At 36.9% G+C, this 18,904-nt stretch overlaps 1 long non-coding RNA gene across 1 annotated transcript in view; it reads right to left on the reverse strand.

Annotated features, from left to right (window-relative positions):
- Window positions 1-572: 572 nt before the first annotated feature.
- Window positions 573-18,904, reverse strand: part of LOC111937354 (uncharacterized) — a 35,729-nt gene continuing 17,397 nt past the window's right edge. Inside the window, exons 2-11 of the long non-coding RNA XR_002868571.2 lie at window positions 15,430-15,579; window positions 15,166-15,244; window positions 14,334-14,463; window positions 13,406-13,736; window positions 11,247-11,325; window positions 10,080-10,242; window positions 9,244-9,322; window positions 6,951-7,098; window positions 2,536-2,651; window positions 573-2,206 (exon numbers count right to left, since the gene is read on the reverse strand). This is a non-coding gene — a long non-coding RNA (uncharacterized LOC111937354). The remainder of the gene's footprint in view (window positions 2,207-2,535; window positions 2,652-6,950; window positions 7,099-9,243; window positions 9,323-10,079; window positions 10,243-11,246; window positions 11,326-13,405; window positions 13,737-14,333; window positions 14,464-15,165; window positions 15,245-15,429; window positions 15,580-18,904) is intronic.

Here is an 18,904-nt window from a genome sequence, read left to right on the forward strand (position 1 = left end):
AAATCACTAAAGAAGCTGTTGTCCCTTCTGTGCAGCGCACCATACTCTTGGCAAGCTAGGCAGGAACAAAAAGCAAGCATGGTCCTCCTTCAATTAAGCACTCAGGGCAGACAAAGTGGCCTTCAACTTCCATAATTAAAGAAGAAAAGGCAATTGGCTCACAGGCCATAAACTCTTGCTGAAAGAGTAGCTAAGATATGAAAGGAGTAGGAAGAACTAAAGACCCAGATAACAAAGCTCCTAAGTAGAAAAAAAAAAGAAAAGGAACAAAAAAGAGGAACAAAGAAAAATCGTGCATATAGAGAATTATCAACAAGGGCATTTTAAACTCCTTTTTCTTTTTTTTTTCTTTATTTTTTTTTGTTAATTTCCATTCAATTCAATTTATTTGAATTTTTCAGGAAGCATAATAATTTTCAGAGATTATAGATAATTTTTTTTGTTTAAAGTGAAAATTTAAGCTTTTGAACTGTTCACATCAACAATAAGGAATTACATCTCTAACATGTTCGGTCAATGGTACTCAGGCATGGTTTTGGCTATACTTATGCCTTATGTCATTCTGGAAATGCTTTTTATTATTATGTATAGAAGTATAATAGATGACAAAGCATAATAAATGTTGCATAATATGTTTTCCCACTCTTCAGGAAAAGGTCATTGTTCTCAGGGTCTGCTTGTGGGATAGAAACAGGGATCTGGGACTATATGAGTTTGACTATTGATAAAAATATTACCACTAGAACTGTCCAGGAAGATGCACACACACACAAGGAAGCAGGAAGAAGAGTAGGTTACTACATCTAATTCTGAAGAAAAAAAAGCACCAAACCATATTCTCCTTTTCTTTGGGTTACTTATGAAATAAGGTGTTGATTTCACATCCTGTAAATCCCTAAAGGACCAGATGTTGCACTGACTGGGTGAAAAAAATCACAAGAATTCACAAGAAAAATGACATTTTTTTAGGTGCCACGAGAAAATGGAAAGAACGAGAAAGAAACTGAAGTCATAGACTCATATTTGTTCTTTACCTATGCAGTAAGCAGAGATTTTTAAACAGAAGCTGCCTTTACAGGCTCCTTAGAATGATACACCAGTAGGTTTATTTGGTCCAACACTTCAGCTGGAAAACACCTAAAGCTCACTGCTGTAAAAAGATTCAAAAGATTTTATCAGATGAAAAAGCCAGCACAAAGAAATTTATCCTGATCCAACCAGAAGCATCTGCTCACACTGTCTGCCAGTCTGTTCTGCAGACCCAGTAAAATGTACAGCTGAAGAGACAGACTTAATTTCAAATGCATTAAATCATAGCCAGACTGCCATTTGGCATAATGAGAAAGACCTTCCCCACTCCTTTTCTGTTTATGTATAAAATGCATTTGTATTGCCTGTCATTATTTAGACTGACTGACCTTGAGGGTTTGTGGCTTTTTTGTTTTGTTTCTGTTCCTTTTTAATGTTTATACTGGATAAAAAAAAACCAACACTGCACAGTATGATGCAAGTGAAGACTTGGATAGGATGAGTTCTCTGGTTTGGTAGAATTGTGCATCATAGTTTTACTGCTGCCCATGATGGGATGAACTGCTGGCTTAGGCTGCTCCTTTTCAACACATGTAAAAATAACTGGTTAATTTCTTTCAGTTAATGACACTTATATGTGCTGCTCATGAGCATTTTAACCCACACTCCCCACAGTATTCAATTCCCTGGAAGTATATGACTGCTGTGGCACTGCAGCTGGAAGGCTGAGCAATGCTTCTTTCAGAACATATTTGAGAAACAGAAGCACATCACCTGTGAAGACCTTCTTCTGTCTGGCATCTAACAGCAGTCAGTGCTACAGAAATCAGACTGAGATGAACACAACATATCCACAGCACAGCTGAAACCAAAAGGATAATTATTGCCTGCAAGGACACTGGATTATCATTCCTTAATGTTTAATGATGGTTATGAACAGTCATGGTCCCAGAAACCTCTTTTGTAGGAGAAAAGCTGCACCAGGTGAATTGGGGTGGCCTGCACAGAGAAGATGCTGTGTGTGCACACACAGGCCAGAGCCAGGACTGTACACAGATCTACGTTATACAGAGATGTGCAATCCTTGTTACAGCTCCTCAGCGTGCTCACAGCCAACAAAACTGTCATGCCACATCCGGTTGCGATGACTTGCCTGTGTTCTCAGAGCCCTCCTCTTCTGAAACGGAAAAACACCTTCAGAATTCTTAAGCACACCAGCCAAAACAAAGGAAGCAAAGTTGGAGCGAAAGTGTTGTGTACCATGAAACCAAGAGACAGCTATGAGTAACTCAGTTTACAGGAGAGATGGAAACAGCAACAGTTGCCAAAGACATACAATTTGGTGTAGAGTAAAACAGAACCAATGCAAGGGAATGTAAACAAAAGGAGTTTTAAGTGTCTGCCTGGAGTACTGAGGGTCCTCCTTTCACCTTACTCATAGTGTTTGTGGTGGTGGATTGAGCAAGGCATGGCTCTGAAAAGAATTTCTGAACTATATTGTATTACCTGCAAAATCTGTTGGGTAGAAAGCAGTCTGATTTGAGTTTAAAGTCCCTGGAGATATGCATTTAAATTCAAGCCAAAGGTTATTCCCATGGCTTTAAAGTCTTCTGTTGCTATATCTGAAAGGAGAAAGTTTTGACAACTGAAATTTAGATCTTTGAGGAAAGATTCACTTTGAGACGGTGAATAAATGTCTCTGAATATAACACCACAGGGGTCCTCCTCACAGACAGAAAGATACCCAAATAACAGTTCTAGACTTGATCTTTTCTAATATTCCTTCTGCTATCTTCCTATAAAAAGGGAAATTCACCATCTTTAATTCATTTTTAGGAAATAAAATGGATCACCTTACTGAGATGAAGTGAAAGTTACCATTCCATGCAATGAGCTGCAGGGACAAAAAGAGTCCTGAGGGCACATTTTTTTAGCTGTTTGACCTTCAATTAGCCATTCTTTAATGAACATGTAGAATTAAATTGTTGTAATATATCCTCTTCTTTGACCAATAATAGTAATACTACATTGCTGCCTATTTGCTATTCCTTTCCAGTAGAAACAAAGGAGAAAAACACTTTTCTCTCCTTAAAAATCAACAAATGCAAGTCTCCTCCTGATTATTAGCTACTCTTGGCATTCACATTCCATTAAGGAAGGAATTGAGATCTCTTAGTTATTCACTTTTCATATGTTAAACAACTCAGCTTCCCTACTCCTACAGAAACAAAATGACAAAAGAAAGGTGAAATATTTAGGCTGCTATTGCAGTTCATGAGCCTTAACACAGGAGGGGAAAATTTACAATTTCAGGGTGTAGCAGAAGTGTCAAATACTGGATGGGAGCTTATTTTCTTAAATCCAAGAAGGAGTTCTGGAGTTGCCATAGGTCTATTACAAGACTTTAGGGTATTAAAGCATTCTCAGATTTGACTTTTCTCCAGCTCAGTTTTCATTCAGTTCTATTTTCCCACACAAGGCATCACCTCCTCCTTTTTCCGCTGACAACAATAGTCACTAAGATCAGAATTGTCATCAGATCTGCAAAGTTCAGACCCACATTTTCTTTTCTGATGATGGTAAATCTCACTGCGTGGGTTTCAGAAGTGGCCAATAAGAGATGAATGATACTTGGTGCCAATTCCACATGTCCTGGTTCCATTCTCTCACCATTTCTCAACAGGGAATGAAGAGACAGTAATTAAACTCTATTTACATTGATACATTCCTCTCTAGAGAGAAAGGTTATGACAGAGCCCTGCCTGAGGCACGAAGGCATCCTGCAGCCTTTCTCCTGGCCCATCCTGGGCTTTAGCTGCTCACGGCTAGCTCCAGTAACACTGCTGGGAAACATGCTGCTGCCTCTGCCCCTCATACAGCTTAGGAGCTGGATTTAAGCTCCAGCCCATGGCCTGCTCTCGTGCTATGCTGTAGGCAGACCCACATCTTGCTGCTTCTTGCTTGGCCTCATCTCCATCAGCCCTGGTCTCGCAAAGCGGCTCCTGGCCCAGGTGAAGGATGGTCCCCATGAGCAGGGACGAAGCAGAGGGCAGCACACTCAATGCTGAGGGCTCCTCCTCGGTCCTCAGAAGTGCAGAAAAACCCCAAGGAGAACTTTAAAAAGCCCTTCTACATGATCCCATTGCCGAGCTGGCGGTGGTCAGCACAGCTCATGAGCAGAAATATGCAGAGTGCAGTTGAACTACATGACAGCTTTAATTTCTAAATTTCAGTTCTATAATTTCTATAATTTCTATTCAGTGTGTTGGCAAATAATAATTGTGGCTGATAACAAAATTGCTTGTGTGGGGGTGGGTAATGATATGTGAGCTGTGTGTGATGAAAGGAAGGAAGATAAGGCTGCGATGCAGATCTGAGAGAAGCATAGGATATCGAATGACTTAGCTGCTTTTTTCTTTTCTGTTTGCTCTTGCATTGGAGGGATACACAGTCTAGCACATCTCACTCATGCCTGATGACATTTTCTGGATGCACTGTCTTATATTTACATTTCAAAACATATACACAGTTAAAATTAAGGTTACATCAATATCATCCCCAATCAAGGCTCAGGAAATTAAAACCCACTTCTACTAATTGAACTGTACATCTGATCCTTTAATCATTGCTATTAGTACTGTTTAGCCATTGACAGCGTACAGAAGGCAGTGTATACCTTGCAAGGAAGGGAATTCCTTCCATGCAGAGCAAAACAAATGGTAATACAATAAGCTTTAGAAATCTACCGGGGAAAAAAAATCTATTTGAGCAAAGAGGCTGAGCTAGTGTTACCCTGAGAACATTCAATTTTTCATTTCCTGACTTGAGTTTCAAAAAAATTTACTTTTATTATAAAAACGAACCCAAAAGTTAAGAGCCTTTTCAACTCCGTTTACCTTCTAAGATGGAGACCAGGACCACCACAGATGAGACTGCTAATCTCCAACTTCTGGTTCCAGCAACGCACAAACCCAAGTAGCTACTCAGGTTTTTCTAATTAATTAAGATGGAGATTGCAACCAGAGGGATATCTGCCTTTTTATACCTCTATAAGATGTAAGAGTCAAATGTTGTGTTCTTTCCGAAAAAAATTTGAAGGAGAAAAGGAGGAGACTTCTGTTCTTATTTTAGTTTCAGCTTCTACTGTACCACTAAAATAAATAAGTGTTTTAAAAACAAGCTTAACTACCAGTTTCCAAGTTCCACCAGAATTATGCTCATTCATTACAAGACATTATCTATGAATCACTACAGTGCAGTCAGTCTGGGGCAGGACAATGACTTAGTAAAAGGCGGCTGTGAAATCCAGCCTATCTACCTATTTATATTGCATTTGTCATAATGGCATAAATTTTCTTTGGAACTATAATTTACTGTGAGTGATTCCCACTTCCTATAAAACATGAAAAGGAAGCATTAGAGGTTACATTTAATTTTTATGGTTTTTTTTTACCCAGTTCCCTAGTTAAACAGGTTAATAAAGTCAATACTATCTGCCTTGTCAGCCTGCTTATCACCCTCATTAATCACTTTCTGAACTGTTAGTTTTGCTGAAATTAAACTTTGGGGTGGAGAGGTTAAACACACAGTTTCCTCAGGTATTGTCAAAAGAGACTTCTGGTGACAGGGAGAGACCTCGAACACACACCCCTGAAGAGGGACAGGCTGTGGCTTGGATGTGCGCACCAGAGAAGCCAACAAGTGCAAGAGCACAGGCACAAAACCTGTGAAAACTTTCAATCAATGTTTATGTCATTGCAAGGCTCCAAAGTAAAGTTAACTACAAGATAAATAAATAGAAGAGATTTCATTAGTACCAGCAGAATGGGCACCAAGGAACTAATGGCTGTAATTACTTCACAGGGTGTATGAGAAGAGAAATGATCTTCTTACACAAGAAATATGGTGTTTATCATATAGAGAAAAAAGGGAAAGAAATGGTAAAATGGTGTTATTGTAAACAACTTTGTTTTTCTTTTGTTTCTGCTGGAAGGAAATAAATTCTGTCATACTGTTGATTTTTAACAGCATTTCATTAAACACTAAGAAAGGACATTGCCAGCCTATTCTCTTTCTTTCCAATATGTGTTTGCCAACAAAAGGGAAAATTTAAAAAGCAAAGACACTATTCTTACCCTTACAACTTACTAAAAGCCTTCTATGCATTGAATGGGGACTGCTGCTTGCATTAGTATAGATGACTAAGAGGAATCCACAGCTAAATGAAAATGAAATTTTAAGAAATTGCTGCCAAGTATACAGCTAAGACTATTTTAAAAACATAAGAATCACATGTTCTACATAAGAATATATATTTTTTATTATTATTATTTTAGCCCCTTATCTTTCTTAATAATTGTGTTCATTTTTAAAAGAAATGCTGCTGCTTCAACACCCAGGTGGTAGCATGTGGACCACACATATTTTTAAGGTTATCAAGAGGCAATGAAACAGTCAAGGTGGTATCTTTTCAAGCTTAAGTCATAACTAAACTTCTACTATATATCAAGAAATCTCATAGGAAGCAAATCAAACTTTCAAAGGAAGACCAATATTGTCTATTGAAAAAAACTAACTCGGCAGAATTTATAGATGCACAAAACTATAGAAAACAGAGGCTAGACATAAACTAAAAAACAACCTTACAAGAAATTATTTCTTATTTCATTTGATTAGACAGTTTTAAATGGTTCTGTGAAACACTATTCTGTTTAGCAGCTAATATTATTTATATTTTAAGTCATTGATAGAAATTTGGTTAATGTGGGATCCAAATAGAATCACCCAGCATTATTTTGTGCTCAGATAGCAAGAGAATAAATGGAGCAGACAGGTTCCAGAGCAGACACTATGATTCCTTCAAGCTTATTAAACTTCTACAGTGACAAACACCCCTAAAGCACACAGCAGAGGGATCTTACCAAGCATCTCTTCTGAGGTGTGCTATTGCTTTGTAAAACTGTGGGTGTTCTCCAGGAAGCTCCACACCAGGCTGCTCCTGCTGCTGCTGCCCACGTCCAGCTCCTGCCTAGGGCTCACATCACGAGTTCCTCAGTTAGGCTCTGCTTGCTGTAAGACAGGGTGTCCTTACTGTCACCAACCAACACGATGCCCGGAGTGCTGCAGGTGAGTCACAGCCCAGATACATGTCACAAGCCCCTGAGAAAGGAGCTTTTGGGACTGCTGTTTGGGTCATAAAAATGAGAGTATAGTCAGGAGGGATGAGGGCACAATGGGCCAGAAGCAGGTTGGTATGCAGTTCCTTGACAGGAAGGGCAAAGAGAATGAAGAGGGAAAACCCATACAGAATATTTCTTGTTTCCTCGGGAGATTAACTACTTTTTTTCTTTAAAATGTGTGCCTAAAAATTAAAATATTTATGTTTTCAGCAATCCTGCTGTTAAATATGAAATAAAATGCAGCTTCCTTCTTTCCACCTTCCTCTTTACTGACTGGATTCATGAAGACTGATTTTCCCTCATATGAGACTGCCATGGCGCACATCTTGTCTTCCCTGGGAAGACCAATGCCTCAAGTGTTGCAGTTCAAAAGGTGATTAAAGGTACTGAGCAAAGCACCTCTGTGCCACAGCCCATCAAAACCCTACACCATCACTTAAAATTGTAGTACTTCAGTTTTTCATTACAAAATAAGACAAAATGGCATATCTGTCCTAGTGGTCTAGAAAAACAACAAGGAGGCTGCCAGACCTGTCCCTTACTGTGCCAGGTGGAGCCATGCTATGGACAGTCAAGGACAGATCTTCAAATGCCTGGGAACAGCCACAACTTCAAAGGCTGCTGAGACGACAGTAGAGAGAAAGGGAAGAAAAGTCATCCCAAAATGTATCTAGCTTTAGACTTTGGAAGCAAAATCAAGACAATCTTCAAGACTGACTCACCCACAACAGAAGGATATAGTAGGAGTGCAATATGCTAACAAAGCATCCCTTTTATTTGTATGCAGATGCACAGAATTACAGGCATAAAGATGTTGGGATGTACCTGAAATAATATAATTTTTCTCCCTATAAAATATTTATGACTAATCTAATCTTACATTAAATGTTTCTTAATAATGACAAACATTTGAGGCATTATAATTGGTGAATTGCTAGAAAATGTCATGAAACTAAATGCTTAAAATGTAGAAATTACCTTTAAGTCATCACATTTGAATGAAATTATAAAAAATTATGTTCTATTCATTATTTTATGTATGTTTCATTATAATAAAATGGTTTAGTTTATGTAACAAAAGGATCCTAATTAGATCTTTCTTAAATAGATACAAGTTTATCAGCGTATCCTGGGTAAACCATCCAACTAATGCAGCTTTTGCTGCTAATGCCGTGTTTTAATTCTTTCCAGTTGCTAGAGGAGTTATTTATACGCACAGCATGGAGGCTTATACTCATGGTTCTTTGACTGCACATGAAAATAAAGGACATTCAAGTAGAGAGAGAGGGTAGCAAATTAACAATTTTAAGTCTCAAACCAACCCACATTTTCAATAAAGAAAAAGACAAATAGATGAACACACCATGATAAATAAAACATGTGCTTTGACATCTCCTGGATTTAGTAGACAAATTGATTTATAGCTCTCAAGTAAGAGACAACAAGGAATACTTGCTTTTTGAAAACTGGCACACTACTAAGGAACCAGAATGTTTTTATTTAATTATGATAATTGTCTATTAACATTCTAATGCATGCTAAAACATTAGAAGCTCTTCCTTGCCTTTCTTCTCCCCTCACGACAGATAAATTCATCCAAATTCCCTTCCTTCCAGCTCCTTTCTGGCAACACAGATGAAGTTAAAGAAAATCAGTGAGAAAAAGAAGAGGAGGAGAATCATTTTGTTTTCAACTGTCATTGCCTACGTTACAAATTCGCAAGTATCAAAATACATGAGGACAACTGACGAATTATGTATGCGATTCACCAGCAATCAATCCTCACTCCCAGCCCAAAAAAATCTTTAGTTCTCTTTGAAAACACTAAATGTTAAACATATTTAACTCCATAAGCACCATATCTTTCTGTCTTAACACTTTGGACTGATTTCTTAGGAAATCAGGCGTAATGAGATCATGGTTTTTTTCTAGGTACAGTGATTTTTTAACTTATTAGCCAATTATAATCAAACCTCAGAGTGGGATAGTGATCTCACAGTAATATTAGAGACAATTTATGATATCAATAACTTACAGTGGTAAGGTCAGCACACTTTGGAATACCAACCAACATTCCCTCAAATGCACCTGCCTCTGAAATCCAACAGTAAGCCCTGTCAAAATAATCACAAAGAAAAGGGGTTGTGTACTTTTATTTCCCCCTTATTCTTACTTATATTGAAAGACCTTCCTTGAATTTGTAACAGTAAAGAAAATGGTAAAATAATAGCTTTTCAACCAGAATTTTGAGGACAAAGTGTCACCTGGTTATGCTGGAATTTCCATTCATGTTTTAGCACATTATTATCACAGTTCATGATGCAAGTTTTATATTGCTCACTTACTCATGATATAAGTATTATATACATAAGACTGTGTTTTACATATATGAATATGTATATATACACATACATTTGCACATCAATATGTGCCAGTTGAAACATTTCATCTTTACTTAACTAAAAGATTTTCTGTTTGTACTACAACATAACAGTTTAGCATTTCTAGAATCGATCAGATTTGTGAACCCACTTTGAAAGGAAGCTCTTCTTACAAGCAGTCACACGGAAAAGACAAGGTTTAATGGGTACAAGCTACTCCTGCGGAGATCCTGGTTGGTCACACAAGGAGAATTTTTCACAATGTGGACAATCAGGCATTGGAATATCTTCCCCAGAGAAGTTGTGATTTCCTCAGCACTGGACACTTTGGCTGGACATGGTGCTGGGCCATCGTGTTGAGACAGTGCTTTTGCTAAGAATGGTTGGACCAGGTGACCCTTGAGAACCCTTCCAACATGGTATTCTTTGACTCTGTGATTCAGAAAATGCTCTTCACTGAAAACGTGTTTAGGAACTGAAACAAGCTCACCAGGGAAGTCATGGATCCAAGCCTGGCAGCATTCAAGAGTGTTTGAACACTCTTGCACATTAAGTTTAACTTTTGGTTTGCCCCATGTAGAATGAGGAGTTGATCTTTGAATCTCTTCCAGCCCAGGACAGTCCATGATCCTGTGATTCACTATGATGGCTTCCTGGACAAATGGCAATAAAAACCAATGTCAAACATATTTTCCTGGTGAAAACATAGGTTTGATACACACAAAAAAAGCAGGAACTTGAATAGTTCACAGCACAAAGTATACACAAGGAAATGTAATGCACAGAAGTACATACAAGACAAAGACCCAAATAAGGGGAGCAGTCCTATTCCTCATCACACCATGACTTTAAATTGTCACCAGTTCCAGAAGCAAGCTCTATATTCCACTTCAAGGAACAGTTGATATTTGTATTTTATTTGGATATAACACAGCCCTCTCAAGCAATTCATTGACCACCCGTAGGGAACTGTCTTCTTTGCCTCTTGACATATTATAATCCCACTCTATGTCCTCTCTATTTAATTGCAGTCTATACAAAAAATGGACTCTCCCAGATATTACAGCATATTAAAATCTAGGAATATTTTCCACCAATTTCAAGAAAAAGCAACGAAAAAAAAAATCTACACAATCTTAAGGACTGGGATCAGAATTATCTTACATGAGTAATATAATATGCAAATTTCTGTAGATTTAGGAAAGCAACATGACTAACTTTAGATTCAAGGCCCATTTTTGAAGATATATAGTTTGTTATAAAATGGATAAAGAATAATAGAGAACATGTTAAAATAGAAGCATTTTCTCAGTGCATAATTTCCTCTTCAGCTTTCTCCTCTTCACAGTTAGGTAGTGGAACATACTTAAATAATGATAGGAGGTATTATCACTTTAAGTATAAGGAGGTTATAATTTAGCAACACTACTACTTTGTTGAAAGTCAAGAAAATTAATTCATGATACACCTAAATAAAAGATCTCTGCTTATGAAAATAACATTAGCAAGCATACTACCCAAGAATGAATCCTGGGTAGAAAATTTTAAACAGATTCCCAAGAGTAGCAGTGTTGGTTCAGTAAAAAAGAATAAATTCAGAAAACTATAATATTAATTCTGTTAAAGCAAAATGAATAGATAACATGAGTACATTCACCCTCCCTTGGACAATCCATTTCTTCACATGGACAAGTTTAAAGCACCTTGATCCCTCTGTCTCTTTTAATCACTTTTTCCTGGACAGAAAAATAGCAGAAGTAATGAACCAAAAAAAAAAAATTACAGATCTCAAATTAAACAACAGAGACCTATTTAAAATTTAAAAAAAAGTTATCCATTTATCACTACAAATTTGACACTACTGTGCCAATATGAGCTAGAATTTCAAACCTTGCAGTCAATGAAGCATAAAATAGATTGTCAGAAATATTGTCTGAAATATGAATCCACTGAAGAAAAATGCTTGAAAATACCCAAGATAATTTAAGAGAATCAAAATTGGCTGAATACGTCTCTAAAAAGTCTCTACCTCCCTTTCTCAATTCATAAATGATTTTCTCCTAGTTACTGTTTCATACAAGTAGTAAAAATAGGCTTCTGATTTCTACATTTGAAAACATTGTGCATTTCTGTGGTAAGCTAAATCACTTTTTATCTTTTAATTATTTATTCTGTTATGGAGACTAATAGCAAAATAATAACCTTTACCCTACAATGAAGCAATCTTTTTGGAAAATTCAGGAGGCCCATTGTGTGCTAACCACGATGTCGTATGAAGTAGAGCATTACTGCAAAAGTTACAAATTAAGAGGCACATTGAAATTAATTTTTCCTAGCTTTAACTCTAACCAGAAATTACAAAAAAAAAAACTTTAGGAAAAAATCATACTTGCTATATGCCAGTTGAGAACAATCATCCCTCAACAAATATCTGAATTTATCCTTCTGCCCCATATTAAAGCTCCTTAAGGATAAAGATGGCTACAGTAAGCTGCAGTGGTTCTCTCACCAGGCTGAGATACCCTCCCTAGGAATACTTCCAGGGTACCTGGACTAAACCAGGGTTTACTGCAGTGCTGTGCACCCCTCTTAGCTCACATTTTGGCCAAGGTGGCTTTGACACTGCTCATACTGTTCTGCTGGGCTGATAATCCTTTTGCCATTTAATGAGAATGCTGTAGAACTTAACTAATCCAATCCTAAAATAAGAGCAATTATGTTAAGAAGGTAAATGATAACAAATATCCCTTCATATATTCCTTAATAAAAACAATAATTAAAAGCAACAATTAAAAACAAAGAGTATTTAGCAAGCTTTGAGTTTTTCCTTATGCTTAGAGTTCAATAAAAATGATCACAAACTAATCTGTGATATACTAAATAATAGGGGGGACGGGATTCTGTATATTCTAACTATATTTTTCCCTTGTAAGAATAAACAGAAAGGAATAGATAATGAAAAAGAAATATTGAAACTTGTCTGGGATTATTTATAAATGAGCAAAATTAAGAAGGAATGAAACAGCAGCTGCACTCATATTGGAAAAAAATAAATAGAGTCATCTCAGAACACCCAACTATGGCTTCATTCAAAAAACTGACAGTGTCCAACACAGAATTCCTGAATTTGTAAGCAATGTCTCACCCTTATTTTGGCCAATGGACAGCAGTGGCTGGTGAGGGAAGAATTCAAACAGACTGCAAAGAAATATGACTCACTACCTCTGAAAGATGGTAAGAACTCAGGGTTAAAACAGCCCTGCTTCTTGATATCAGTACATGGAGAGATGCATTATTTGCAGCTGGAATTGGTGAATGTCTGACCACTGACAGAAAAAGAGCTGATGGCACAGTAAAATAAAGGGAATGACATAACTGCCCTTTCACTGTGCAGAAGGCACTCCAATGCTCCAGGTGTTTTCTTGACATTTTTCCCTCCATCTCTCCCACTACATTTAGTTGCTGTAATCAAACAACACTTTGGTCCAAAACATTTTCTAGATATGGAATCAGAAAAGGATGATTTGGGGCTTTTGTTCCCTCACTGACCCTATCTGTCAAAGTTTGGAATATTTTTGCAATATTTGCAGTGATTTAGAGGTAGGGCTTTAAGAAGTACAATTAACCTTGATTTGAAAATCTGAGAGTCAAGCTACGAATGAGTATCCCACTGCAGCTTTCAGTCCACATTCAGAGGCAAAGACATCCAATAATTCTCAGCAGTAAGCCCCAGGACTGTAAATATAATGGCAATCTGAAATCTTCATGAGTTTCCATTTAGTATTCTTACATCGTAAGTAAGAACACGATATTTACCAGTGATTGATATCCGAGGAACATAATCTGTCTTACACGAGGTTATTTATTTATGAAGAGTCCTGCAGCTGTGCCTGGAGACAGAGTGGATGCTCTGTGAAATGGAATGGATGTGTGTATATATATATACCCTGTATTTGGTGTTTTATCTGAAATTCCTAGGGTGGTGCATCTTCATACAATCTTATGGCAATGGCTTAATGATGTTAGCCAAAGAGTGCAGCCAAGAGCTCCTGTCTTGTCCTTCTAGTTCAGATTCCTTCGTGGATGGGATTCTTCTTACACATAAAAACTGGCAATATTTTAAACATATCTTCTCGGTTTGCCGTATCTGCAAACAAATCAAGCAGTGAAATCAGGAGCACCACGCATGAGCAGGCTTACAGTCAACTCTTACTCTTTTGCTTGAACAAAAGACAAAAGCATATTTGCAGTAAAGTTCAAGTTTCATTATTTCTATGAAAGGAAAGTGAGGGAAGGTAATGTATGGGTATCTGCGGCTAACAGCATTTCAAAGTTATAAGCTGCTTAGAGGGCAATTGGGTCTATTCTGAATATTAAAAGCATGTTATTTAAAATGTTATGACCTTTAGATTAAGGGATAAATCCTCAGTAAATTCCTAAGTAAACTGCACTAGTGACAAGGATTCATCTTCAGTTTTTCATTCCTTTGATGAAATCACCTAACACAGAACTCCTACACAACCTTACTCAACATATTAAAGGACAATATCCAAAGTTCAGAAAGTCACAAATCTGAAAGTCAGGTAAATCCTTTGTTTTTGCATCACAGTTATTCCTGTGAGAATCATAGAAATAATTAAAATAAATAAATAAATAGAAGGTTTTATCTTGAAACACCTCAGACTTCAGAAACATGCCAGTCTACCTGAACTCACATTAATATATTTAGCACCTATGAGATTACCATCAAGCTCCTTCAAGGCATGCTGCTGTATGGGGTATCTTTATATGCACATCTTCAGGCAAGGACTTGATCTCCCTGTGATTGATAGAGGCACTTGCCACAACAGAATCCTAATCAAGACACAGATCCTCTGGAGAAATAAGGACACACAATAATGACGGTAGTTCTTTAATATCCAACTAAGCAAGAATCATCTCTGCTTTCTTGAAGTGAACATTTTTTTCCCCTATCATTTACATGCATTAAGTGTTGGGGCTAACTGGTATCCCTATGAGCACACTCTGGTCTTCTGCAGAATACCAGACAGAACTAAAAGCAGTGTGGTGAAATACTGTACACATTAGTAAGTCTGGGGTTTTTCATATAAATACTTTTTCAGCAGAATGGCTTGCCTACAGAGCAGAAGGGAGAAGCTTGAAAAAGCAAAGGACTATTTTATCATTTCAAAAAATCAAGAGCCCCAGCATTCCAGACCATAACTGTATGTGCTTCCTGAAAACAGATACATCTGTGAATTCTGGGGGGACAAGGTACTATAAGAACCAAAAAAGATTTTTATGATTGGAGGTATATCAAAAGTGTTGCTTTAGGCCAGTGGGGAATGATGGATGAAAAGGTAATGGAGAAAGGCTAGGTAAGGGGCTGGATTTGGGATAACAATCCTGTCAAATACTTGTTGTCCCCCTTCTCCTATGAACTCAGTAAGACATCAACATTCCCTGTTATCCCCTGCAAAATGCAGATAAGACACAATGTTTGATGCAGATAAATTTCAGATCTTTCAAAATAAAAATGCAACTAAAATGATAAATATTAGATGGAAGGAACGTACCTACGATAAACAATTCTGTTGATGAAATGCAATTAGTAATCTTATTAGTCGATTCTGGAAAAACATGTTTGTTCAGAGCCTGCAATAAACAACCAAATGTTCCTTCATCAGAAAGTGCAAATCAGCCAACTTAGTTAAGAACTATTCTAAGAACACTTAATAGCATCCAGGTTCAGTGACTGATTTTCTATTTTAAGCAGGAAGAGAGGTACAGCACAAACAATCTGGAGGATAAAAGCCTGACAGCAAAATCTCCACACATACCAAAGAAAATAACGTGCCTATGACAGCTACAACAGCAGCAATTTTCAGCTTCTTACACTGCTCATGAAACGCACTTTGCAGTCATCCCTCTTGCATAAATCTGTACGTTATAATTTTGCGTTCCAATGGATTGGTTTGTGTGCTCCGTATCTGCAAATGAGCCAGATAATAGGAGTGAGAGAAGTGATTTGTGCTATCAATGACATCAGGAGTTTTGCAGCTGTAGTTATTAGCAGATTTTTTTTCATCCAGCAGCATTGACTAAAATCAATCACTCTGATAACCAGGCATGGCATGAGCTGTCCGCCCTGTCATTTCAATCTGATTAATCACACATACACAGACCTTAACCTTAAAGGAGCAATTGTTCACATTTAATCACAAAGATACATTCAACCATACCATCATAGATTACTAAATTTAAGTGCAATTTATGTCTTATAGTTTGGCAAATACGTTTATGATAATATGGTTTTGGCATATAGATGTATTGTTTCATTCATTCTACAAACATTAAAATCTAATCTAATGTGTTGCACTTTGAATCATTTATCACATCAGATTTGCAGCTTTTGAAGCTTCCATTATACACATATCCTTATCTGCAGATTTATCCTAATAACCCAGGTACAAATAAGTTATTAGTTATTATGCCTTCTTCACACTGTGCTTGCTTGACAGTAGGCACCTTCTTCATCATGGATGAAATGACTTTATTTTACCTAAATATCCTACATTCTATTAATTGGCCATTCTTTTGTTTCAATTTTCCTTTTTAACCTCAGAACAAGGCACAGCTCTTCCATTAAGAGTTATGCAAGACCTTATATATATATATATATATATGTTTTTATTTGTTTTTTTTCTCTTTAAAAGGAAAGGCATACAAGAGAGCCCTTACACAATTACAACATTCTCCAAGTAAAAGCAGGCCACTCTGTGAAAACACAGTTATGCCAAAAAAAAAGATTAAATTTGAGATCTGTTAAACCACTAACATATTTGACTCTTCCAGAAGAACCCTATATTCCAGATACTTATTGATTAGGCCTCAGCTCACAAAAGCATTCAAGTGTCCTGGGTCCACTGCCATTAAGGAATGTCAGTGAGCATAGGTTTCACTTTCAGTCCAGAAATATAAGAGTATGCTGAAAAATTGAGTATAAGCCTAAATTTTGTGGTGATAAAATTGCACAAAGCCATATTCTTTGGCTCTGTTGCTGAAGTCATATGCAGCAGACAGGTTATTACTTGCTACGCATATTAATTAGGTGACTCCTTCAGCTTTTAGCTTCTTCAAAAGTATTAATTCACCAACATTTCAGAATCGGTTGTATTTTATGAAGAGCCAGATCCATATGTTATGAATTAGTTTTTATTCACAGTTTCTAAACTAGCTAATACGTTCTAAAATACTTTTTCAGAGACTACTGTACTTAGATCTATATATGAATTGACTGAATATTATTTCTATGTTTTAAATTTAAGCAAATAATTTTTAAAATATTTTAAATCAAATAAGGCAAAAAAACTTTTTGTTAAAAATATAACACGATGAATATAAAGTGAAGCTTCCTTTCGTTTGTAGCACACTGTGCAGGAGGCCCCCAACAGCAGGCTCCTGCTCTGACTGCCCCCCAACTGTATTCTCAGGAAATGACAAGTTGAATAGGTTGACAAGCAGCTAACCTCCTGAAGGAGGAGAGAAATCATTCTTCTGCCAAAGAATTTTAAAAGAAAAACCAAAGTCTTGGGGGCAACCAGAGACTTGCTTTGGCTTAAATAAATGGCAGAGACACAGATTCATGAACAGACTACAAGTAATTACTCAAAACTGCACAGTGCATTTATTTCCTCGGTCCAAAACTGGTGTGCAGAAGGATGCTGCTTTCCACCACATCATGCACCAACAATATATACATTATGAAGCCCCCAGAGGTTCAATTGTCATTCTGTAATTCAGTCAACAGGAGCCAGGCAGAACATAACTGGGGTGTAATCACCACCAGAAGCTTTAAAGTCTGTGCCCCTTCTAGAGAAAAGGGTGACTTTTAAAAACATTCCTCCCCATCACATCCAGGAGTATTTTCCAGAGAAGGAACACAGGCGATGAACCACACAGCAACCCATATTTCATGCAGAATGTTTTACAGGGATGCACTACAGCAAATGATTTTTGGATCTTTCCTAGGCTTTGGAAAAAGATTAATGTAATGATTTTTGTACAAATATTCGTATTCAAATTGGAAATCTAGAAAAATGCAACTGCAGATTAGAGCATTAGTCCATCTAGTACACAATCTGTCTCCATAGCTGCTACCACCAAGGAATGTGCAAAATGCCTGTCAGTAATAAATGAGAATTATTTTAAGTTAATTATTATTATACAAGTCACAGGTTGTGTCCACACAATTGTCTTCAATAGCTATTCATTAGCCAGTTCTCTCTTGTTCTTCCAGTCTCTTTTTAAATCAGTTTGTACTCAAGACCATCCGAAAATACTAGATGTGCACTCTGCAGTTTAAATTCTGTGGTAGAGGAAAACAAAATGCTGTGGGTTAAGGGTTTTTATTCTCCCCCTGCCTAAGGCTGCCAGCTCACAGGTCCATGCTTATCCCCTCTGGAGCAATAATCTTTGTATTCACCTCTACCAGAGTTCCTGTGTATGTACCCCTCCTGTTCTTAAAAGTTCCAGTCTGCTCAGCCTGCCCTTGTAGACAAAGTCATTTAAGCACACTTCATTTTTTTTCTGAAGACCATTTGGTAAAGAGTTTGACAAATACTCTGAAGTTCAAAGTAAATTAGATTTAAAAGTCAAAGACCTGTTAACTATTTCCTACTATACCACATTCAATTTTTTTTAGTACTATGCCACAGAAGCCTTCTGGAAAATCTCTTACAATTATATGGAATTTACCACCTCACCTTCCTGTTTTACTGAATAATCTGTTGTTAATAAAGAAATGTTAACCATATCTACTAAATTCATTTATTTGATTATAAGAAATTTCAGTGTTTTTTGCTTTTCCCTTTTAAAAAGGTTTTTAACGCTCAGGATTTTCTGTATTCTCTCCAATATTTTTGTATTGTTGATACAATATTGCGTTGAGCATTTTAAATGCAATTCCTGTTGCTGATGTAGAAAGGAATATTAACAGCTTTTCACTTATTTATTCACATTCCTCTTGTCTTATACTCTATATATAACTTTTTACCCTATAATTAGAGAACTGGCTTGCTGTGACTGACGAAAAAAATGAAACAATACAGGACATGATATCTTTCCCTCTGCCTGCTTGAGACCTCACAGTTGGTCAGGAGTCACTTCAGTTCATCCTAAGATGTACATCTGCAAAAATATTTAAATAAATAAATATACACATAGTGTAGAGTAAAAATGATTGGCTAATTCTTCTCACAACACAAACAAAAAGCAATTTTTGAATGTGTTAATGCATTTTCAGCCTCTTGAAAA

Source organism: Cyanistes caeruleus, chromosome 4 (genome assembly GCF_971803275.1).
Source record: "Cyanistes caeruleus chromosome 4, bCyaCae1.hap1.1, whole genome shotgun sequence".
Lineage (NCBI taxonomy): Eukaryota > Metazoa > Chordata > Aves > Passeriformes > Paridae > Cyanistes > Cyanistes caeruleus.